Source organism: Nanorana parkeri, unplaced genomic scaffold (assembly GCF_000935625.1).
Source record: "Nanorana parkeri isolate BGI_ZX_2015 unplaced genomic scaffold, ASM93562v1 scaffold873, whole genome shotgun sequence".
In the NCBI taxonomy this organism is placed as follows: Eukaryota; Metazoa; Chordata; class Amphibia; order Anura; family Dicroglossidae; genus Nanorana; species Nanorana parkeri.
The window spans coordinates 2081-28107 of record NW_017307141.1 but is presented as its reverse complement, the minus strand read 5'-3'; positions in this window follow the sequence as shown (position 1 = coordinate 28107).

The window sequence follows — 26027 nt, the reverse complement described above, 5'->3', positions numbered from 1 at the left end:
CCACGAGATGTGAATCTATGCACAGATACAGTGGATAAGGCACATTCGACTGTGAAAACATAACCATTTTATGTTGTCGTTTTTTTCATTTCACACTGCAGAAAACATAGCACCGCCAATATGATTCACAATGTGAACTGAAAATAGTTACCTTCAGACTTCTTATGGTAACAGGAAACCAAGAGCAACCACCGACCAAAGCATGAGCAATAAAACATAACATAATAATATGCAATACTAATTAATACATAAAACAAGATACTATAGTAACTTTGGCAAGAAATACCCATGACACATGTTTATTGGGCAACTTCAGATGACAAACAAAACAGGGGGCTCAATCACATAAATTCTTTTTGGTAACATGCACAGTAACACACCGTACACATGTTGGTACTGTGTGGTGCTTTTTACGCACTACCGCATGTAACACAATACCGCATGTTGCATGTGCTACCTAACAAATGCTGTGGGTTAAATTTTCAGCTTGTTGTGGTGTGTAAGCAGGCTATTCAAATGATTGGGTTGCCTTAACACAATGCATGTTATGACATGTATGAAGCCTGTAGTATAAGTATGTAACATCAAATTAAGAATTTCATTTTAATCCATTAAATTTGATCGTGATGTGTAAAAATATATATATGTAGAAAATATTGTTAATGACCTGTGATAAATTATGAATAAATGTGTCAAGTGTGGATAATTGAATTTTCGAGATTATATAGTTTATATAGTTTATATACTCTTCAATTGTATGCTTCAAACCTCGATCTTAACGTTTGATTTCTCATATATCCACAAATGAAGGACGGTTAGCGCTGTACCATTTAAAACACAATTTTCATTTTAAACCAGCATTTTCACTTAACTGAATGGATATAGTTAAAATTCACTAAGCTAATTTTAAGTTCCCTTGCAAAGTTAAAATGCTGTAGTCCTTTGATAAATCAATCACTGTGTCCTATAAACAGTTTGTATGGATCCCTGCAAATCAAACAGAATGAGGAAGTGTGGAGCCTCTTCTCTGACTCTTTCACTCGTGCGCGTAGATTAAGCTTAAGCTATTGAACTATGTATATAATAACGTTTCAAGCAAAACACTGTAGGCAGCCGAGTGAATAACCGACCCGAAGTGAACTGAGCTGAACACTATTCGGCTATTCACTTCAGGCTTGTATGGTTGATTTCAGCCATATATCGGCTGAAATCAGCCGTACATAGTGTGGCTTTGTGTGGCTTCGGGTCTGCCCAACATGCATAGCATGTTGGGCCGACCCAAAGTGCAGAAGGAGTTCGACTCAGTCGATCCAACATGTGGATCGGCTAACTCGAACCTCTGGCAGGCTATTCGCTGCTGTTTGGCCTATTATCATAGATGCCGAACAGCAGTGAGTGAATAGCCGAATGCCGCCGAGCAGTGGTACAGAGCAGAATTGAAAAACAGTTTAAAAAGTAGTAAAAAATAAAATAGAAAACGATTGGGCGGAGCCAGCAGTGACAGCTAGCTCCGCCCAACTGTTTTCTATTAGCCGGGCGGTTCTGCTGCCGCCAGAATAATAATTTTAAAAAATCACCATAGGAATGCATAGCTAGATTACTATTGGCTATTTCACTTTGCAATAGCCAATAGCAAACTAGCTATTGCACCCGCCCTCTGCTGCTGTCAATCACTAGAGGGGACCTGATGGAGAACTTCAGGTCCCCTCTGCTGATTGACTTGAGCAGAGTAAACCTTTCTGGGAGAAAGTGTTTCCCTCCCGGGCGGCCGGGAGCCGCTATCTAATAGTGGGTGACTCCGGGAGAGTACGGGAGAATTGGGCTGTCTGGAGATCAGTGTCCCTGGTTACCTGGTAACTAGGGACGCTGATCTGTCTGTGCAAGTGGCTGGAGCCAGCTGTGAAAAATGACAGCTGGCTCCGTCCAGCAGTCAGTAGCAGGCTGTCGGACGGCCAATGGCCGGCCAATAGCCGGCTGCTCGGCCAGCTTCTGCTTTCACCTCGGCTTCGTCGAGCCGAAGCATATGCCTTCGGCTCACCTGAGCTGCTCGCCCGACTTCGGGAGCTGTAGGGGCTATAGTGAATAGCCCGTACAGCAGCCCTTCGGTTCTACTTAACCGAAGGGGTCCTCGGGCCAAAGCTAGCCAAAGGATCAGCCGAAGCTACGGCTAGATCCTTCGGCAGCTTAGTGAATAGGCCCCTTAATATTAGCCTCTAAATATGTCAAAGGAAGTCTAGAACTTTTTTTAACAGGTAGGTTTATTGTGTTTCCAACTTCAGATGCAAAATAGTTGTTTATAGGGTAACATTACCAAACATAAGATTGACAGGATGGTATAGAAATGTAGCACACCAGGTCAAAAGTGTATAGTGTTCTTATGTGTCTCTTAATAACATCAAGATAGTATAGAGATGAGTACATGTCATCTAGTCTGATACACACATAATTTCAGGACTTACCATTCCTTTTGATTTTTTTTTCATCACTACCATCAATTCGACCCCAATAACCAGGGTCATTCCTATAATGAGGCAGCCTAAGGCTTGGATCATCAGGGGGGGGGGGAATGTTTGGCAGATGTGCCTGCTGCCCCCGGTCCAGTGAGAGCATCCCAGGTTGATAAGAGCTCTTAGCAACCTGTGACACTCTGTTCGGCATCCCGCTCAGGTCACTGAGATCTTTGGATTCTTGAAGCTGAGCGGATGCTCTGGCTGACGTCCCTCCCAGCTCCTGGCAACCAGTGACATCAGTGAGCTGGGAAGGATGCCAGACAGAGCCAGAATCAGTGGTACTTTGCATTATGCGCGCCCCCCACCCCGGTAAGGTGCACCACCAGCACCCCCCACCCCCATCCCCCCCGCCTCAGGCAGCAAAAAGTGTAGGAACACTTCTGGCAATAACCATAAGAAAATCGAACAAATGTCCTGAAAACTGTGTATATCCAGCTTTAATGATAACTAAAGCAAGGGCCTGCTAAAGCAATCAGTTTTCTTTATATCCAATCAAGCAGGCCCTCGAAATACATAGTTGTAAACATCTGATCTATCAATCAGACCGTTAATTGTGTGGCCCGCTTTATGAGCGTGATTTTTTTTAATATTGTAGCACTTCCCACTATAAATTTCAGATGTTAACACATTTTGGTAAATGTTTTTGGAAAAGAAGAAAGCTAAAAGTAACGACAGAGAAAGTTCCTAAATTAATGGTTTATCAGTGACTGTAGAGTGAAATTTGGATTAATTTAATATTAATTTCTTTATATATAGAATTGTAAGCCATTTTGGCAAATAAAAACACATACTGTCACACTGGAATTTATTGGTTATGTGCGTTTTCTTCTGGTGTTTAACTATCAGCTAGGAGACCTCCAACTGAGAGACAGGCTATAGGACTCTGCTGATAATGAATGACTTTTCCCTACATGCTGGGAATTGCTCATCTGCCGGAGCGGCGGCACATACAGCAGGAAAGGGACTGCCTATATGACTGGTCATGCAACTTTTATTCTGTTACTTTAGCTCTACCTTGTAACCAAAAATACAACAGTTTGGTAATGAAGCTCAAACGGACATAAAACAATTTTGCCACACATCCACAGTTAAAATTTGCACAGAATTAACAAATCAACCTGTGGAAGATTAATATCGGCACTAACCTCTCTAAGCACTCTTCATGGCTTGTAAAAGGTCACACATAGATGCTTAGAAATAACGATCTTGCTTTTAGCTGAATTACAGACAAATAGCTACATGCCTATACAGTATATGAATACATACAAGGGAGCTGTTTTACCTGCAAAATGTTTTATATTTCTGAGATTTACCCACATCTGCTACATAGCACTGCCAGGGTCAGGCCAAAACAGAGGCAGGTAAGGCACTTGCCTCTGGCCCTATGGTGAAGAGGGAAAAGCTAGGGAGGGGCACTCAAGGTGCCCATACACTGCTCGATTCTCGTACGAGAATCGCGGGAAATCCCGCGATCGTACGAGAATCGAACAGTGTGAAAGAAGACGTGTGACCGTTTCTACTGTACGGTCGCACGTCTTTTGTCTAAGGAGCATGTTAGAAAACCAGCCGAGAATCGTACAATTTTCGGCTGGTTTGAACGGTGCTCGGGAGACAAATGCTGAACGGGCCAGTGTGCGCACGCGCACACTGCCCGTTCAGCATTGTGGTCATCGGAAGCCCGCCCCTCAGGGGGGCGGGCTTGCGATGATCAAGAGTACGATCTGCCTGTCCAAGATGGGCAGATCGTACGTTTTTTTAATCACTTTACAACCATCGCAAGACTAATGTCTTGCGATGGTTGTACAGTGTATGGCCACCTTTATCCTGCCTCTTCAGCCCTGTCTTGTACTCAGTGGCAATGACTTACATTTAATAAGCATTTAGTCTCCAAAAACACAGCTGCCATCTGGGATTGCATGGTGGCAGTGGCACAAGCAGTTAGAACCTGTTTTTGCTTGGTGGAGGAACAATGGAAGAAGCTTTAGAGTGTCTGCTACTGAAGGAGTCCAACACCGGCAAGGCGGGGTGTCTGTGCATCCCTGGTTATTACATCAGTCAATGTGCGTTGCCTTAGGCCTGGTTCACACCTGGGCGTTTTACAGCGAGTTCCTACGCGCTGTAAAACGCTCAACATGTAAAAACCAATGATTGCCTATGGGCATGGTTCCCACCTGGGCGTTTTACAGCGCGTAGGAACGCGCTGCAAAACGCGCTGCAAAACGCCCTACGCCCAAAGAAGTACAGGAGCTTCTTTGGGGGGTATTTGCCGCGCAATTTGCGGTAAAAGAAACGCGCGACAAACGCGCTCTTCTTTTACCGCAAATCGCGGTAAAACGCGTGGCACGAAACACGCGGCAAGCGCGCATATTCCGTACGCCTAGGTGTGAACCCAGCCTTAAGGCAACACATTCAATTTAAATGGGATGTAATTTAGGTGTTTACACAGCTGCACCTTTTTTTTTAACACAGTGAACCACATCTGTGATTGTGGTTTTCTATCTAAAGCTGGGATGCAATTTAAAATGAAAAGTACTGTAGTGCACTATACACAGATCTGTGCATGAATGTGTGTTTTGCGGTAGTGTGCAGTAAAATGTGACTGGGCCCTTAAAATTTGTGTTCTTTTGTTTTTGTAGTGGTGAATAAGAAACTACTTTGTATAATCATTACCTGTATATGATTGCCTTCATTATAGGGAAACATCACAGAATGAAATGTGTGCTTTCAAACTTCAGTACTTCAAAATTAACAGCAGTTGTATACCTGGATGCCTATGCTAAGTCATAAAGTGAACGCAAATAAAGTGCTTATTATTGCTGCAAACTACCCCTGCCCTAACCACTTAGGCCTATGGGAGTGTTGCTAATCTCCCTGGAAGTAGCAACCGCAAAAGGAAAGCCCTAGATTTACAGAAGAACTGTGTGAATGGTAGACAAGAAAAACTTCCAAAGGGATAGAAGCTGAGCTCCAAGGTCAAGGTACACCAGTGGCTAATCACACCATCCTTCCCTTTTTGAGCAATAGTGGGATCAAAGGAAAAAGCCCTGGAGGACTTCAATGTTCAAAGGTCACACTGAAGTTTGCTAATTCCAGTCCCTACCTGATGTCCCCTCTAAGGAGCTGACATTATCTTCCTCATCCTCAATATTAGAAATGAGGAATACTTGCACATGACCAAGATCATCTTCCTGCAGCAAGCGACTAATTGTGTGATGAATTAGTTCCTCTGACTGCTTCTTGTGAGTTTGTGGGGCTATTTTGTTTGTTTTACTTCCTCTGAGTATATGGGAGTATCACATGGAAGACTAAGACGTGTGGAAGAGCAGATGTTTTTCCCATGAAGATACAAAATGTGTTTGACCTGACTAAAATACTTTAGTTTATGTCAACTACAAAAGGTGAGGTTCTGCCCAAAAGGTGTGGGGATCAATACCGGAATGCACTTTTAACACATTGTTGGTGAGACAGATGTTTTTGTAGATGGACTTTATTGAACATTTGCTCTGGAGAGGCAGAGCCAGCTGTCAATCAGGCAGTGGGTTGGATCCTGGCAATATTGTTGGAATCTTTCCTGATTGCAGGGGGGCTCTGTGCTGTCAGTATGTAGCGGGTGATGGTGTATATCTGCACCAAAACCAACAAGCAAAGAAAAAAAGCACACACTTAGATCAATTTATATCTAGCAAAAATAAGGTGCAAATGCTTAAAGGAGAACTATGAGGTGAGTGATTTTCACTCCATCTCATAGTTCGAGCCGACGTGTGACAATACAACTCTCACATGTCGGCTCAATAGATCGGGAAGTTAGCGAACACATACCGTAGCTCGCTTACTTCCCGATCATGTCCCTGCAGAGAGCCGTGAAAGTCACTCACTGCTCCCTGCAGAGATTCCCCGCTCCGATGCTCCAGCGCTGACTGGAGGAACGAACGAGGGAGGGGGCGGGTACAGTAATGTCGGGATCCGTCCTGGCTGCGGCGGTCTCAGTATACCGCGAGTAGTAGCTCACGATATACTGAGCTTTGGGTCGTGGGAGGACACTAGTTTATGTCCTCCCGTGACCCTTAGGAGAACTATGGGGAAAAACACTTACCCCCATAGATCTCCTTTAAATGTCTATTATTAGCTGCTCTGTTGAAAATGTCTTATTCTTTACAGAGGTCAGTGGCCCAACTTTTAATTTTTATCAGCACCTGAATGAGTCAGAGGAGTAACTCATCGCCGTCCCTCTTTCTTCTTGCTTGCTCTGTTAACATGCTGCTTTCTCTTTAAAAAAAACATAATGGTCTGTGAATACTTGAGCTCACCCTGTATTCATTTTAATTGTAAAATAAAATTGAGAAATTTTAAAAAACATAATACATAAGTTTAAAATTGTTTAAGTGTAAATACATTTACCACAATACGTGATAGTTTTCCTTTATGTATTTTGCTGTGCTTTGTTGTAAAGCGTCACTATGTGCCATTAATATAGCTAAGTTATAACTCCAAAAGTAGTTTTATGTTATGTTAACAACAATGCATTGAAAGAACTGACTTACTGCCAGCACACAAAAAAAACTGCAGTAAGAAGCATTTTGTTTTGCTGACACTGTAGCAGAGGGTTGTTCCTGAAAAAAATTTCACTGTCACTAATGCAAAGTTTTTAAAACTGATTTCCTGTTTATTCTGAACCCCTCTGAATAGTAATCCAGAGGCACTTATCTTTTTAATGACAGATAACTGCAGATGCACATTTCTTGGGGTATACCCATTGATGCTACAATCTGACATAATAGTACATCATAAAATAAAAAAATGGCCTCAAGGAACCTCTGTATCCCACTGCCTAAAGTTTAAGTTAACATGTGAGGATAGAAATAAGGGGGCTGCTATTACTGACCTAATTTTAAGGTGCAGACTCTGGGGCTCTCATCCCGATCCTGGCTTTATTTCCTTGTAAATCTAGTACATGCCTGAAAGATGTTAGGTAAAAATTGACTGTCTTCCTTCTTCACTAGGTCAAGATTTGAATGACAGCCTTGGAGCCTGTATCCTGTAAACAAGTCAGAAACTATTAAGATGGTACCTGGGCCTACCCCCATAGCTTCTTTCATCTTCAACATCTCTTTTAACTTCTTCTGGCAGGCTGGATCAAATGATCCACATTTGGTGGAGCTGCCCTAAAGTCTTGAGATATTAGATATTAGATTCACACTTATAACCTTATTAAATCTATCACGGATATCAGCCTGTCAATATCGCCGATAGAGAAGCTCTTATCATTCCGCAATCACAAAATTGCCAAATGACAAGCAAAGTGATCTCTTATATTTTTTACAGGCCAAAGTGGCAATTGCCAGGTCTTGAAAATCCAGCTCAATTTGCAGATTGAACATAAACTTTCCTGGATAATGATTCATGTTAAAATTAATGTTATAGTCAGTGATTAAATGGTATATTTGAAGAGGACTGGACCAAATGGATAATGTACAATTCACATTGTCTGGAGGTAGTGGTTGGAACCCTACAGAGACCGGGAAGATAGCTACTCTTTTTTTCTGTTTTCTATCTTTTTGTCTTTCCCCCCCTACTTACTTTCTCATATTGACCCCTGAAGAAGAACTGACTTTTTGTAGGATTCTTGCTTAGCAGTTGCTGACAGCAACTCCTTAAGTTGCAAGATGTGTGCAGGTTTTATTTAATGAACCGCCAGTTTCAATATTGCCACAAAAACTGAATGTGAATCAAATCAGGATTTTGATTAGGGCAAAACCTTTTTGAGACATTCCTTTGTGGATTAGCTAGGGTACTTCAGACCATTATGCCTGTTCAAATATGCTAAAATAATCATCAGCTTCCATGAGGTGTACTTACTTTTTCTAGTGATTGTACATAGAAACTATGTTCATTCAGAATTATGTTTTTCTGTTTTGAATGTGGTTCACATCGGTGGTCATAGGTTAACAAATGTGTCACTGAGAATGGAGAGAAGTGAGACATTTGTACATCTACAAATGATTTGCTTGTGGCTGTAAAAAAAAACATCCAGGTTGTGTAGGAAATGCAACCTGATCAATTCTAAGAGCAGGCCTAAAATCAGACATTAGATTTCAGAACAGGAATAATGTACAGCAATGTGAATAAGTTTCAGTAGACCTCAGTTTATAGTGTGTGGATTTTGCATACATCCATGCATTTATATTGTAGCTTATACTTGTCGTATGTACCCTTTAATAAATAATACATAGAATTCATATTTGTGATACTTTTTTTGCAATTGATTTGTGTTAGAACCTCACAGCAAAAATATATGATCTACCTTTCCATCTCTACCTATCCAGAAATATAGAGTGATGGCAGAAAAAGGCAAAGTGGTCCATCAAGTCTGGTCCTTTTTTTTCTTTTGATTTTTGTTGTTTACTTGTTTGCATTAAGATTTTTATTCTTAACTTCAAGTATGTCCTGGGATTCTAAAGACTGTAAATACTGTTGAGATGAGATGCACTTAAGTCTGTGAGAGCATGCTAATTATAATAAAGTTAATTTTGTTGCCTTCTAGAGTGTCTCCCTGTTGAAATGTTTGCATCTTGTATTTTAACTCTTCTTGATATTTTTAAGTGGAAAATAACTAATTTTTAATCTTGTGCATATTTGATAATTTTTCAGGTCTCAGGAAATCCCTGCTAATAATTACTATATCTACTATATCTAGAACTCATGGAACATTAGCATGCTCCATATATTAAGATCTAAAAAATAAATACATTTATGTGAGATATATATACTGTGTATAATGTATATTTGACACGTAGAATTTACAGTAGCTATTGTGAACTAAAACAACTAATAATAATGGCCAGAAATGAATGCAGATGGTGAAAAATAGGGTTGCACAGATACCAAGTACAGTACTCGGTACAAGTACGAGTACATGTACCGATACTTTTGAGCTCCAAGACTACACTAGAGAAAAATTCAAAAATTAGGAGGCAGCTGTCATTTGTAAGGAGCACACGTAGCTTCTGGGATTTGTACATCTCTGCTTTAATGTATGATTTTGTTTTTATAAATATAAATAAAGGGATGCACAGATACCAGTTTTGCGAGTACGAGTACTGGTACTTGCCGAGTACTTACAAGTACCAGTACTGATACATTTTTGTTTATTGTCATGTGACAGTTTTTCTAAAACAATACAGACTAATGATTTCAGGACAGTGGTGGAGCGCCAGAGCCCAGTCCCAGCTGCAACCGCTGCAACCCTGGTAGTTCTCATGAAAATGCCAAGTATCTGCACTGGTACTCGAAACGTATCTGTGCATCCCTAGTGAAAAATTATGTGTTACCTTAAATTGTTAAATTGCTGGTCAGTGGAGAAGTGCCCTTTCAGATTGCTTATTCAAAATGAGGAAAAGATGGGCGCCACCACAAATAGTAGTCTCCAAAGTAGTTTTTAATTAGCGAATGGTCAAAAAGTGTATTTCGGGGTCCACAGGTTATTCCTTCATCAGGGGTTGTAAGTTATATCCCATCAAGAATGTTTTGACACAAGGAAATTAGACAATTTTAGTTTTCATATTGGGCGTTTTTGCAAACACATTTTCAAATGTATTTGCAGATAGAGCAGCATCCTGGTTCACTTTCAGTGTTCAAATGAGGAAAGTTGCAGTGTCTGCATCCCTGTAGAAGCAGTTAACCCTTAGGGAGTATCTCACCAAATGTTATATTTCTATTGCAGGGGATGACTAAAATCTGACATTATTAATATTATTATTATTAGGGATGCACTGATACCAAGTACAGTACTCGGTACAAGTACATGTACCGATACTTTTCCAGCTCCAAGTCTAGACTAGAGAAAAATTCAAAAGTTAGGAGGCAGCTGTCATTTGTAAGGAGCACACGGAGCTCCTTGGATTTGTACATCTCTGTTTTAATGTATGATTTTGTTTTTATAAACATAAATAAAGGGATGCACCAATACCAGTTTTGCGAGTACAAGTACCGGTACTTGCCCAAGTACTTACATGTACTGATACATTCTTGTTTATTGTCATGTGACAGTTTTTCTAATACAATATCTACTACTGGTTTCAGGACAGTGGTGGAGCACCAGGGCCAGGTCCCATCTGCAACCGCAGCAACCCTGGTAGTTCGCGTGAAAATGCCAAGTATTGACATTGGTACTCGAAAAGTATCGGTGCATCCCTAATTATTATTATACAGGATTTATATAGGGCCAACAGTTTGGACAATGCTTTACAATATAAAGAAGACATTGCAGCTACAATACAAATCAAGACAATAGTTGCAATAGTTAATAGACGAGAGATAACAAGCAACTGCATGAGTAGCTTTGTGGTTTAATTGGTTAGGAAGGGGCATGTTTTGGAGATGTTACAAAGGTGGGGGCGGGGGGTTGTATCGTGACTTGTACCTTAGTGGGCCAATCACTGAAGCAGGAAATTACATTTCTGAGGATGTTACATTGACATTATTTAACAGTTTTAGAAAATTACTGCTGCTTTAGATTGAAATGGAAAGGTAATTTTTACTAACGATAAATTACAAAATGGCTTATGTAGTAATTGTATATGCTATATTATTTTTTTTATGAAAGTTCAGAAATCAGAAGAAATTAGTTAGAAGTATCAGTACTATTTTAGCTGTTCTTGCCTAATTTACTTTGTTGGAACTAACAACAAATAAACAGCTTGTGCTGGCTTATATATATACTTTTTAGCTACTCATACATACTTTTTAGCCACCTATGCCTAATCTCTGTTTGCAGCATTATCTGCATAGATATGGTACATAGAGTGTGCTTATACTGCAGTTTATACGGCACATAGAGTGTGCTTATACTGTAGTTTATACGGCAATCCTGTGAAGTTAAATAGGTTCTGAGACGTCTGATGCTCCAGTCTCCTGACGAAGTCGCGCAAAGACGTAACGTACGTAGGGCTGAGCATTTGACGTCACTCCTCCCAGCTGAGCCGGACGGATAGGAGTCCCTTTGCACCCATAGATTTGCACTGTGGTGTCCATTGGATATTTGTTATATGCCTTTTGTCCCCTGTGACATTGTGAGTACCTGTTTTTATTTAATAAATTGCATTTGTTTGGACAATACACACCATGTCCTCTTTATATTTTATTTCCCTTTGAAATTATGATGTTATTTGCGAGCTGAGGAGGTCACCTGGTCTTCAGTCATACGGGCTTCCCTCCCCTATTAAGAAGGGAAACGTGCTTTTAGACCTAGTTCTGTGAGTCTATCTCCCCAGGTGAGCACTGTTCCAATTTTGCATTCACTGGGTGGAGGTGAAGGTCTGTCAGGATTCTGTGGCAACTGCTCACTTGGAAGTTTGGATCTATCCAGTGGGGGATTATCCCCTGCATTTATTTGCACGATTTTTATTGCTGCACATTGCTGCACATTGCTGCACTTTGTGTTTTTCACTTTGTTCACATATTTTCATGTTTTGATATGCTTTTCTGTATATATTTTTAAAGCATATACAGGTGGTCCCCGGGTTACATACAAGTTAGGGACTTTAGGTTTGTGTTTAAGTTGAATTTGCATGTAAGTCGGAACAGGTACATTTTTTTAAGTGTAACTCTAGCCAAAAAAAACTAGCATAGGGAAGGGTCACGTTTGTTTTGCTGTCTGTTCCCCTTGTTTAGAAGATTATAATATAATAAAAACATTTTTTATTTACAATGACACCAAAAAAAGTTTTTTCTATTTTTAATTTTATTTGATAAACTTTAATTTTTTTAATGTGTTTGCATTTTTAATTTTTATTTGTTTAACTTTTTTTACATTTCTTTGTCTTTTTAATAATTTTTTATATTTTCTTAAACTTTTTTTATTATTTTAATGCTGGGAGCCATACCCAGCCTGCTATTGGATATTGTAAAATGCAATAGACAATAGCAAGCTGGCTATTGCATCTGCCTGCTGTCAATCAGCAGAGGAGGGGCCTGATGGAGAAAGTTCTCTATCAGGTCCTCCCATGCCGATTGACAGCAAGTAGTGGGCGGGTACAATAGCCAGCTTGCTATTGGCTATTGCATTTGACAATATCCAATAGCAGGCTGGGTATAGCTCCCAGCTTGCAATGAAGAGGAGGCCGGGGGGCGGGACAGCAAAGGAGCGGCCGGGCGGGACGGCAAGCAGATGATCGTCCGGACCGGGAAAACCGACAGATTGGCGGAAGAGGAGGCCGGGACATCAGCGGAGGTAAGGGGGGCAGCGGCAGAATGCAGCGGTCTGTGTCCCCACTGCCTCCGCCAACACAGGCGCGGAGAGCAGCGGGAACACAGGCCGCTGCAGCCACAGTTCTCGGCCGGTACATTTGCGAGAACTGTGGACCCTGTTCATAAGTACAGATTGTCCGTAAGTGGGACGTCCGTAACCCGGGGACTGCCTGTACTCATTGTATTTATTGTTCATCACATATTTCACTGAATTGTACTTATTTAGCTCGGCCCATGATTGTCTTGCAAATAAACACAACAGTAACTCTCCAATAAAAAAACAATAACTAGAAAATTGTTATGCTGCCATAACAGTTATTTCAGTTGTATGCTACTTGATCTGTTACAAAACCTGTTCTAAGCTTACATTCTTTTGCTTTCATCTTTGCAGATATGAGTTTGAAATATTGCCCCTTTGATCTACTAATTAGTATATTTTAAGCTTTACAATATGTCTAAAATATTAATATTCTAACTATTCAGAGACTAGACAATGCTGTAAGAGGGCTATTTGTTGTAATGCATGATGCACAGTTCAGTGCAGAAAGTTGTTTTTGATGTGCGATAAAGGAAGAATGCGCAAGAAAAATTAGTCACAGGCAATTTTTAGATTATGAGATGAAGTGCTGAAGATAATGTAAAACTTTAAGTAACTGCTCTCCTGGCTTCTATGAAGGTTGAAATAAAATGGAAAAGTGAGGTTAGAGACATTAGAACATAGCAGATCAACCACCAAACCCTAGAGAATTCAACGAAAAGTAAAGTAGCTGGAAATATAGTGTTGTATAAAGGAAAATGGGTCGTTGGCTACAATGGAACATGTACATAGATAGAAGCCAAGGCGTACAATTGTGTACTTTGCATTTACTAAGACTGCCAAATGTTGGTTTGTATTATAAAGAATATTCAGCCTTCTGTATCAAAGTGCTGGGTCTTTTTACCTGCACTTTAAAGTCATACGGCTGCTACAACCACACATGAATACCCAAAACCCCCCCCCCCCCCCATGCTGCTTTAAGGGGTTATTAAACCCTTGCATGTTTTTGCATATATCTGCAACTAGCAAGCAGTAGATATATGCAAAACAATAAAACAAAAACAAAACACTTTTTCAAAAGGTTAAACTTACCTGTGTCTCCGCGGCGCGCTCCCATCTGAACATCTGAAAATTTCTCGGGGCGGCCGCAAAGTATCGCATGCGCAGTTCAGATGTTTGTCCGGGAGACAAGGAGAGACACAAGGTGAGTATATGGAGCAGCGTGCACCTGCACAGACTCTGTGGGACATGAGCAAAGAGGAGGACAGATGAGTCAGCGCTGGATCGGAGACCCACACAGCTAAACTACTAGGGACAGCTAAAAACTACTGGAAAGAAGAACGGATTAAGAGGCATCATTTAAGGTAAGTCCCTACAGCAGGATTGGGAAGGGGGGAAAAAAGTTTGACTTTAATGTCACTTTAAGGACTTACCTTAAATGATGCCTCTTGATCTGATCATCTCCTTTTATTCCTGTAATTATCAGGAGTCCCTCCAGCGCTGGTGCCGGTCTCAGATCCAGCACTGACTGCTGTATCTTCTGTGTCCCACGGAGTCTGTCCGCATACACGCTGCCGGGGTGCATGCATTGACTTACACTGTGTCTCTCCGCTTCTCCCAGCCGAAGATTTCTACTGCGCATGCGCCCACCTCATCATGTGGCTCGGCTGCACGAGAATTTTCTGACCTTCGGACAGGAGCGAGCAGCAGAGACAGAGGTAAGTAAAACCCTTTTTGGTAACTTTTTATTTTTTTTTTAATGGAAAACTATGGGGTAAGTGTTTTTCCCCATAGTTCTCCTAAGGGTCATGGGAGGACACAAACTAGTGTCCTCCCGTGACCCAACGCTCAGTATATCGCGAGCTACAGCTCGTGGTATACTGAGACCGCGGAAGCCGGGACGGACCCCGACGTTACTGTCAAGATCCACCCAGCTGCGTGACTGACAGCTGGCTCTGCCTATCTAGAGGCAGAGCCAGCTGTACCCGCCCCCTCCCCCATCCGTTCCGCCAGTCAGCGCTGGAGGATCGGAGCGGGGAGGAGAGAATCCTTGCAGGGACATGATCGAGAAGTGAGCGAGCGACGGTATGTGTTCGCTCACTTCCCGATCTATTGAGCCGACGTGTGACAGTTTCATTGTCACACGTCGGCTCGAACTATGAGATTGAGTGAAAATCACTCACCTCATAGTTCTCCTTTAATGTTTTTCCATATAGAGTATCTACTGCTAGCAAAGAGAGTTTAATTCTTGGCTCTCCAGCTGTGATGAAACTACAAATCCCATAAGGCATTGCAAGCCACAGGCATGACTCCCAGAGGCAGAAGCATGTTGGGATTTGTAGTTTCAGCACAGCTGGAGAGCCAAGGTTGCCTACCCCTATCTTAGGCTGTTCTTTGCCATTCCTTAACAAAGTGTTTTAATGATATCAGCACACGGGGGAAATAAGCAATCATGTCAGCAAAAAGGAAAATTATAATGTTTTCAGGTTAAAGGAGAACTATGGGGTCAGGGCTTTTCCCCATAGTTCTCCTTAGGGTAACGGGAGGACACAAACTAGCATCATCCCGTCACCCTAAGCTCAGTATACCGCGAGCTACAGCTCGCGGTATACTGAGACGCCGCAGCCGGAGCGGATCCCGACATCGATGTCGAGATCCGCCCAGCTGCGTGAGTGACAGCTGGCTCTGCCTATCTAGAGGCAGAGCCAGCTGTACCCGCCCCCTCCCCCTCCCCTGTCCGTTCCGCCAGTCAGCGCTGGTGGATCGGAGCAGGGAGGGGGGAATCCATCCCCTCCCCTGTCACGGCAGAGAGCGGTGACAGGATTGAGAGGTGAGCGAACACCGGCATGTGTTCGCTCACCTCCCGATCTACTGAGCCGACCTGTGACAGTCTCATTGTCACAGGTCGGCTAGAACTATGAGGTGAGTGAAAAGCACTCACCTCATAGTTCTCCTTTAACTTTATATCATTTTATTCTTTAGGCCTCATTCACACTGCCGCACGTATTGTACCATATGCAACCTATGCAAATAAATGGCTCCATACTCACAGCCGCGTATAGAGCCGTATATTTGCGTATCGTATATATGCGCAAAAACAGAATGGAACAGAGATGCGTCCGGGCAGCGTATTTCTCCGTATTTACGCGCATATGCGCGTACATGCGTACAGCACATTAACAATTCCATTACGAGTGATGCATTCTGGGATTGCATATAGTGCACGCATATACGCATATACGCTCGTATATACGCGCGTATACGCATAGACGCGTAAATACGCATAGACGCGTATATACGCAATATACAATTTTGCTTGCGTTCTGTGTGAATAAGGCCTAACATTGATGTTTTATATTTTTTATTATTTATGTTACATCTTTATTTTATAAATAAACATTTAATACATGATGCACCCATTACATCAATTTTGCAGAGTTTTGAGGGTTTTCTAAAGAGGAAGCACAGCAGCAGCTTTTCCATGTGTGACTAAACAGAGCACACGAGGAGAAGATAGAATTGTGTGAGCCTACAAGCTTCAGCATATTTTTATGGCTATCCTCATGGTTTCAGTCGTGCCTATTGGTTATCCTGAAAAAAATGTATTTTTACCCCACAGTCCGTACCACTCGCAAATGCTAGCTTCAGCACAATCAGACAAAAACAGAAAGACTTACCCAGACTTACAATAAGCACTGATATTACTTGTCTTTTGCACAGCACACATGCATTTTTTTCACAGGGAGGATAACACCTGAGACCAACAATCAATAACATGGAGAGGAAAACATTTACCTGACATTTTAGTTCATGCTATAGATCACACAATCCTATGATAAGTAGAACATACAATCCAACTATAATATTTATTACAGTAAATATATATTTAATAATTCAAAACATTAGAGCACAACTTCCATTGTCAACAAATATATTGAATTTGTATTGACGCATTAAAATAGCAAGCTGTTATAATTGTGGGATTTTGCAACAATCTAAATAGGGTGCAGAGTCCTCTAGTGGCACACAGGTAACACTGTAGCTATATTTCTATAGTTCCAAAGATGCTTTTTGTTCAGCATCTTACTAAAGGTTTTTAATACCCTTCTTCCAGTAAATGATTAATGCAGAAACAGGCTTTGAAAATTTATGATGTGAGAATTATGACACATACACATGATATATATAATTATCCTTTTCCAAAGTATTTAGCATTTTACACTCTACAAGAGGTCAATGAAACTTTAAAACCCGCAGGCACAACTCAGTTGTTTATTAAAAGCTTTATAGATCTGATCCCTACATCTAAAGCTGGCCGTACACCTTACAATTATCTGTAGATTTTCTGTGGTCAGATGGAAAAGGTGCAACAGATTCCTCCATTTACACCTAACTGTGTGGATGGAGTAATCTCCACCTGGGCCAATCTGTTCCACTTTTTCCATCTGACCACAGAAAATCTGCAGATAATTGTAAGGTGTGTCGGCACCTTGAGGTACCATCTGGACACTGGAAACACGTCAGTCATCTCTACTTACGCAATTCACTCACTACTACTCCAAGGTAGAAGGTGGGACGTATCTGAAATTATTCAAATTTTTATTAAAGAAGAATTATGGAGAGAGTGACATACACTCATTCCCATAATTAGAGCCGACATGTGGCACTGAAGCTATCACAAGTCGGCCTTATTGATCGAGAATTGAGCGATCACATACCACTGATCGCTCATTTCCTGATCTTCTCCCTGCAGGAGTCACTGTCAGTCACCGCTCCCTGCAGGGATTCCCCCCTTCCATCTCTCTGTTCCTCCAGTGCTGACTGCAGGGATGGGCACAGCTGGCTCTGCCTCTAGGAAGTTGTTGTGGATCCCAACAATATTGTCAGGATCTGTCCAGGCTGCAGCGTGGCTCTGCGCTGTCTGCATTTAGTGGGCAATAGCTCGCTATATGCTGAGTTTTGGGTCACAGGAAGACATTAGTAAATGTCCTGCTGTGACCCTAAAGAGAACTATGGCAATAAAAGGTTGGGCCATAGTTCTCTTTTAAATCCCCAGAGCAGCAACAATCTTTTAACACGAATAGAAGACACAAATTGATCAGCACACACTGAATGTCATGTACCAATCTACACTAACACAGATACACATACTGTAGATGTGTACTAACTGCTAAACAAACATATAGTAGGTACAATAAATGCACACACAAACAATCAATGCAGCATTAGGGAGAACAGGGGTAGGCAACCTCAGCACTACAGCTATGGTGAAGCTATAGGTCCCTTGAGGCATTGCAAGACTCTGACAGCCACAAGCATGACTCCTAGAGGCAACAGCATAATAGGATTTGTAGTTTCACCACAGATGGTGTGCCAGGGTTGCCTACCCCTGGAGTAGAATTTACACAGATTATAAAATGAGATTAACTACAAACATGGCTGCCATCCTCTTAATCTCATTGACTACATTGATAGCTGAGATCAGACTGCCACTGATTGGACCCCAGCTCAGCTGATGTTACAACAAACAAGGTCTCCTACTCCAGTAATGATCTCATAGCCAAGGAGGGCAAGTATTGGGAAGCACTGGCAGTGGCAAGAAGACTCAGGGTCACTCACACTGTTGCACCCTTTACTGATGTGCCCCAGTCATGGGCCTCCTTTGCATATCCATCAGCCCAGCTTGGCCTTTGAGTGAGTAATAACATGCTGGTAATAGCTGTGTCATATTATTTGGTCATGTGCTTCATTCCAATTTAACTGATTGTGAAGTAAGCGATTGTGAGAAGCTGATTGTAGCATAACGGAGATTTGAGGAGTCAGAGCAGGACTTGACAGAAGATGGCTGAGGGACCAGCAGACTGTAGATAGTAACTGAAAGAGAAGGGAGGTAAAATGGCATCAGATCATGAGCTGGTGGTTGGCAGAACAGTAGCTAATGGGTGGAGGAGAGAGAGGAGAATAACAGGATGTTTCTCTGCACCACTCTGTAGCAGCCTGCTCTGTACTAGTCTCTCTCAAGAACAGTCTTTCTCTAAATGGCAAGCTATCCAGAGCAGTGTATTTTGGCCAGAGAGCTGTGACATATGGGTCCAGTGGCTTCAGAATTATCCTCACAAACTCAGCATTATTTAACTGTGCACTCTTAATTTGTACATTTCCACTGAAAGAAATGCTTAAAGTGGACCCTTACCCCCTTTGACTAAAAATCACATGAGCATACAATTCTGCATGCTGATATGAAATCATCTTACATTTATTAGATAAACAAACATATTTTTATTTTACTTATTTCTTTGTTTCCACTTCCTGGTCCTCGTTGGCACAAATGATGTAATGTGCCCAAGCATCCGGGGAAGGTTACACCAGCAGAGCATTGTTGGTAATTATCATCAGTTATCTCATGAGATCTCAGGGAAAGGCATTTTCTCCTCTGAGATTATGTACATGGTCATATGTCCTAGTCACACGTGATAGAGTTCCAGGAAGTAAAGTGAGACCTAGTAACCTGGCCTTAGGTAAAGTGGTTACCTATCAGAAGACTGGGGAAGAAAATAAAAATAAGGTATGCAAAGAATACAAAACCTCCAATTATTTATAAGTTTGGAAGATGTGGAATTTAGAAGATGTGGAATTGTAAGCCCTCAAGGGCAGGGTCCTCCTTACCATCTTGTCTTGAATTGTATTGTGATTGTAATGTCTTCCTTATATTGTAAAGCACTGCACCAACAGTTGCTCTTTAAATCCGCAACATATGACCTGGGATTTCTTAAACGTGGTGTGCTCTGGTAGGCAATTACTGACTTTAGGAAACATAATTGAGGGCACAACAGCCCTCTCCAATATCATGAGTTGCACTATTGTTCCTTAACCATAGCAGTAGTATAGTCATGTAGAGTCGTGTTACATATTAGCCATTGTTTAACCATGGCAGTACTGGCATGTTACATCCCCTTTATTACCAGGCCATTTTTCAGTTTTCAGCGCTGGGCAAATTTGGCTGAGAATTCCTCCATCACAAAACACTGTAACAAAATTAATTTTACATATTTTTGGTGGAAAATAGAGCTTGCTTTTAGTGGTGTTTAATAACCTTTTTGTATTTTTTGCTATATAAAGAAAAAAAGGGCAAGAAATTTGAAAATAGCCTGTTTAAAAATCATAGCAAATAAAAATGTCAGGACAGTATGAAAATATCCGAAATTATCCCTTTTTGGAAAATAGACACTCCAAAGTGATCTGATTTTTTGCTGCAATTTTTTGGAAATGAAGAAACATGCTATTATTGAGGGGGTTAAAACATAAAGCTCGGTAATAGTGCAGAAGATACAATAAATGTACAGGTCATAGACAGAGGAGGGGGAGAAGGGGTTAATGTACAGGTCACATGCAGTGGGAGGCTGGAGATGAATGGGGTTAATGTATAGATGTGCAGGATAGGGGAGGCGAAAGGGTTAATATAGAGGCCAGAGCATAGATAGAATGGGTCTAACATAAGCAGGAGAGGAGGGTGGTTAACAGGGTTACATTTATTTTAAAAATTACTTTATTTATATATTTATGTTGCTGCAGCAGCATTCGTTGTGCGCATGCGCGTATTCTTCTGCCTAGCGGTACTTGGCGCATGCGTGGAACGGGCATGGTGCTTACAAGCAGCTTGTTTTCACTAGTAAGTAATGAAAGGATGACTCATCCATTCATTACTCACTTTACTCTGCCTCTGATGTAAGAGGAATAGGAGGGCTTGGAAATGTAAACATGTGTTCTTTGTCTAAAGCCACTGTTCTTCGCTGACCAAAGACCAGCAGCCATGGCCACACGCACACACGCGTTCACGGGACAACGTACAGGTACTGTTTTATCACAGTGTCCAGCACTTCAGGTGATTAATGCACAAACTCTGATGGAGAAAGGGGGTGGCACTTAAGTGTATGTGTAATCAAAACTTTTGGGTTTTTGGGGGCAAATTGGAGTAGGAAAGAAAGCTTCTATGGCTGTCTGTGTGTCCATACTAAGTAACAGTGACTAGAACAAGAGGTGAGGGAGACGTGTTTCAGTGCCTAGAAGGCAATTAGCCCCACTTTGTAGAGATTTCTTTAACTTTCTGTTGCATCTCTGGGATAGGAAGTAAAGGGTATTCTACCCAATGGGACAAAGACAGCAATACATTGACAGGGACTTTAACATCTTCCACTCCAAAAGTGGATTATTTACAATTGCAGTGTCAAACCTGCATTTATATGTATTTAGAGCACATTTATAAATGCATATACATACAGGTAATAATTTTTCAATGGCATCATTCAGACCGGGTGTTTACCTGCACTTAGTGCCATTCAGTTTAGCTGCATTTAGAGAAAATTTAGAATTCTGTGCTTCCAGAACCCGAGCAAAAACTTTGTTTATACTTGCCAGATAATTGCTCCTGCCTTCAGATAAGCTAAACACAGGAGTTAAAGCATGAATGAAGTCTTACTTTGCTTTCCAAAGTCAGTATTTACATAACAAGGCACTTGGTGAACCTTAAAATACATAACATAAATTAAAGGCACTGGAGAGTGCCAACTTCTATGAACATTGTAGTTTTACACATTTTTATTAGAAACTTTTATTTTAACCATGCCATTATTTTGAGCATACCCAACGTTTCCAACAAAGGTATCCAGGGGTGCTCCTTTTAGAACACTAGATACAGAGATGTTTCATACTTGTATTTCTTTAAATATTATATTTTATACAAGATAACAATATTTACAGCAGATGCTTACCCGTATATGCCGGCGTATAAGACGACTTTTAAACCTTAAAAACATCCCCCAAGAATTGAGGGTCGTCTTATACGCCGAGTATAAAATGTGAACCTTAAATCACGCGGTGTACGGGATGTTGCCAGCGTGGACAATGATTGACAGTAGTTCTACGTCACCACGTGGATGCGCTCTCAGTTCGTTAGCAGCAGTTAACAGCAGTATTAGAATTCAGCTCCGACAAGACCCCATCATGGCTCCACCAGCAAAAAGAAGGAAATATTAAGCAAGTTTCAAGCTGAAAGTCGTAAACTTTGCCTAGGAACATAATAACTGTGCTGCTGCAAGACATTATGGAGTGGCAGAAAAGATGGTCCGAGACTGGAAAGCAAATGAAGATGCATTAAAGAGTATGCCAAGGACTAAATGTGCATTAAGAAAAGGCACCTCGAAAATCATGTGGCAGACATGGTGCATGAGCATCGTCAAAATGGTTATGTAGTGACACAAAACAACATACATATGTTTGCACTTCAGTGTTTGCACTTCAGTCGGCTAGATCTAACCCAGATCACAGCAAAGGATTTAAGGCCACTGTAAGAACCTTAATGCTCTAAACATACATCCAGATATACTGTATGTCTAAATAAAATCATGCAGTGACAGTACTTTGTTAGGACCATTAGGTTTTTCCTTATTCAGAGAGGGACATGAGCACCACAGCATCTTGGACTATAAAAGCAATGAAAAAGAAGAATGAAAAATATGCTGTATGGCAAGTGCATAGCACAACCTTTTTTAAATCTGAACAATGTATCTAGGGCAGAAAAGCCAACAGAGGCAGAGATAGGCGTTGAAAGTTCTTTTATCAAGTTGCAATAAAAGAGCAGAAGACTAGAGAGGTTCGTTAATATAGAAACAGAAGAGGAGATTCAATTATTTACAAACTATGGCAAACAATAAAGGACAATGGACCTTTTGGGCGCCACCCAGGGGCGGACTGACAACACATGGGGCCCCCGGGCAATACAAGATTATGGGGCCCCCTTGTGCTCTGCCCATATTCAAGTCCCACCCGTATATCATTCTTGTACCCCGTACATCCCTCTTCCTATACTTCTCATCTCTGCACGCCCTTCATACCTCTTCTTACACTGTTCACGTCTGCACTCCCTGCAACCCTTTTCTAATGCATATCACACCTGCACCCCCCTTCCTACACTGCTTGGCAGGGGTGCAGAGGGGAACACGGTAAGAAGAGGAATACCGAGGGTACAGAAGTTAACAGTGTTTTAAGAGGGTTTGATGTCTGATACCTTATTACAATACTATTAACTTCCACACCCTCTACATCCCTCATATTATATTAGTGACCCCCTACTCACTGTTAAGCTGCTCACCCCATGCAACTTACCTCATGTTAGAACTCCCACTCCTGATACCATGGGCTGTGGGTGGTGAAGGGGGGGAGCCAAATGTGCTGAGAGTCACCGATACATCTAGCAGCTGATCAGCACAGCCCAGGCAGCAGATCCTGATAGGTCTGCCCAGCAGATGGTCCCACCAATTGCCATGGTAACAAGCAGGTTGAGAGGCTCCTCTCCTAATTCTATGCAGAGGAGCCCTGGTCCCTGTAGGAAGAAGGGGAGGAGCCTGCCAATAAACTGGTACCCATGGCAAGTGTGCAGGACCATCCTCTTCGTACTGGGTTCGGGGCCCCCCCTGGTGACTTGATGGGGCCCGGCCCGGTAAAGGAGGCTGCCTGTACCCATGGCCATCTTTAATATTGATTGTACCCTGGGTAAACATTTTCTTGAGCCCTCCCTCTCCTACTCACCAGACAGGGGCGGATAAGACACTGTGTAATACATCATGTACACAGAAAGCATGTAGTGACCCCCATCATATATACACAGAAAGCATGTAGTGACCCCATCATATATACACAGACAGCATACAGTGACTCCATCATATGTACACAGAAAACATGTAGTGACCCACATCATATGTATACAGAAAGCATGTAGTGACCCCCATCATATACACCATCTCTCCTAAAGTTCCCTATGATACCTATGTAGCATGTAGCAGCCAGTACAGACACGTAGTGCCTCACCATCAGACACCCACCATCCATGCTGCCCCGATCCGGGCTGTACTTCCCTCGCCCAGCAGGCTCCCTCTCCCCAATGCTGGTGTGAAGCCTATTGAACACCAGGCGTCCGGGTCACACCTTAGAGCCACAGCACGGAGAGGGGACAGAAGAAGGAGGGCGTCCACACAGCTCTTCTCTCTGGGTTACCGGCTCTGCGCTCATCCAGCACTCTGCATCCTACTGTCAGCGATGAGATGCAGGGCCAGTGCAAGCATTTGTGCAGTGCAGGATAGCTGCTTTGGGCCCCACAACAATGACTAGGCCTGGGGCAGCTGCGCTTGCCATGGGCTCCCTCCTTGCCACAGGCCCTCGGGCGGTGCCAGAGAGCCTGAATGGTCAGTCTGCCCCTGGCTCTACCATAATGCTTTTTGTACAAAGAGATTTTTCTTAAGAATTCCTCAAAGACATTTTATTTTACTGTACAATAAATACATAAAAAATAAACAAGTTTTCTGCTCACTTAATGCAACTTGTTAAAATTAGGTGCCTGTGTTATTCCCCGGATATTAGACAAATAATTTCCACATATAACCCTGAAATACCCCACCAGCCTCGTGGGCAGGGCCCTCCTTACCATCTTGTCTTGTAATTGTAATGTCTTCCTTATATTGTAAAGCGCTGCACAAAATGTTGGCGCTAAATAAATCTTGTATAATAATAACAATAATAACAATAACAACTATCTTTATACTGTTCACTTGCTTTATCATCGGGTGGCGTAAGGGTGAAGTGCTCCTTTAGAAAAATGATGAACTGCTCAAGATGAACTGCTCCTTTAGAAAAATGAAAATCCACATTGTCCAGTATTCTATTGTCTTTGCTATAAGAGATAGGGATGTGGTGCAATTTAAATGTAAAGTCTGGTGCAGCTATATTTAACATTTAAGAGATCGATAGATAGATAGATAGATAGATAGATAGATAGATAGATAGATAGATAGATAGATAGATAGATAGATAGATAGATAGAAGAAAAAAAATATCTACAAATAGCATGCAGTTACACCATCAGATAACATAACTGGCTTCCAGCTGGATGAACCAAGCAGAGAGGGACACACATTTTGAAACACACAAGGATTCTGTCCAATGACAAAAAATCTATATCCATTGATGAAAACAAATCTATTCTATCTAACCTGTCTAATCAACACCACAGAAAAGCACCTTGCACTTTGAACATTGAAGGCATAGCGGTGAGTCCCACAATTCTGGAAATACAAAAGAAGACATCTATTCAGGAAAAAGCATCTATATATGCATATTCAGAAAAAAGACCCACATTGCAGAAAATGACCGTTGAGTTTCAGTGAGCAGTGGATGCCTGTCAGAGAGGCCAAGTAAGATAAAAACAGAAGCATTTTTCTTGAAATGACTTTATATTCAGGTAGAAATGTTTACTGACAGCATGTGACTACTGCACATAAAAGCACCATGGACATACAGCCTTTAAGATTTGACAGAGAGGCCCATCAATGTGGAAATACACAAGAGTAAAGCTATGTATTGGAAATGTTATACAGCTTTAGCAGGTGCAGAAGCCTGTATTTCCCCATTGTCTGAGATGTGAACAATATTATGTGAAGGCAAAAATAAAACAATGTAGGTCTCCCTTTAAAAGAATCTGGGTACCATGTCAGGGTGTTTTGCTAGTTTACTTTATTCTACCTAGCCAACAGAATCCCCATAGATACCTTGTTTTAGCTCAAAGAAGTATACAGTCCCTACTTTGCTAATGTGGTTCATAGTATAGTTATGGACTGCTTTGTCTTAACGATTTTTGTTAGACCTTTAATTTTCTAGACAAAGTAAAATGTATTTGTGCCTGGATGCTTCCTCTCCAGATCATTAAAGCATATATAAACCCCAAAACAAAAATGTAATATATTGCAGTTTACCAGTCCCTAGATCTGGTGGCTGCATTCGTTTTGTTCCCGGCTAAGAACATTTACTGCAAGTACAGAAAATGCATGTTGCTCCTGTCAATATATGGCAGTGCACGGTCGCGGTGTTCGAACACCGGAGCCCCGCACTGCCGACGGGCTTCACAGTGAGGGGGCGGGTCCTGTGACTCACCTCCCCTCCTGGCCGCGTCCATAGAAACAGGCGGTGGGAGGGGAGGTGAGTCACAGGAGGCGTGTGTGTCACACGTCCCGCCCCGCCCCCTGCAGTGCACACTGTAACATCATGGACTGGGACGGCAGTGGAATGTGGGACCGATGACGTAGTCCCACATTCTAACGTACCCCGCCCTAACTCCGCCCACTTTCACAGTGGCGGTACAAGTTGGGCCCGCGTCATCAGTCCCACATTTCAACGCTGTGTCTGTCGGC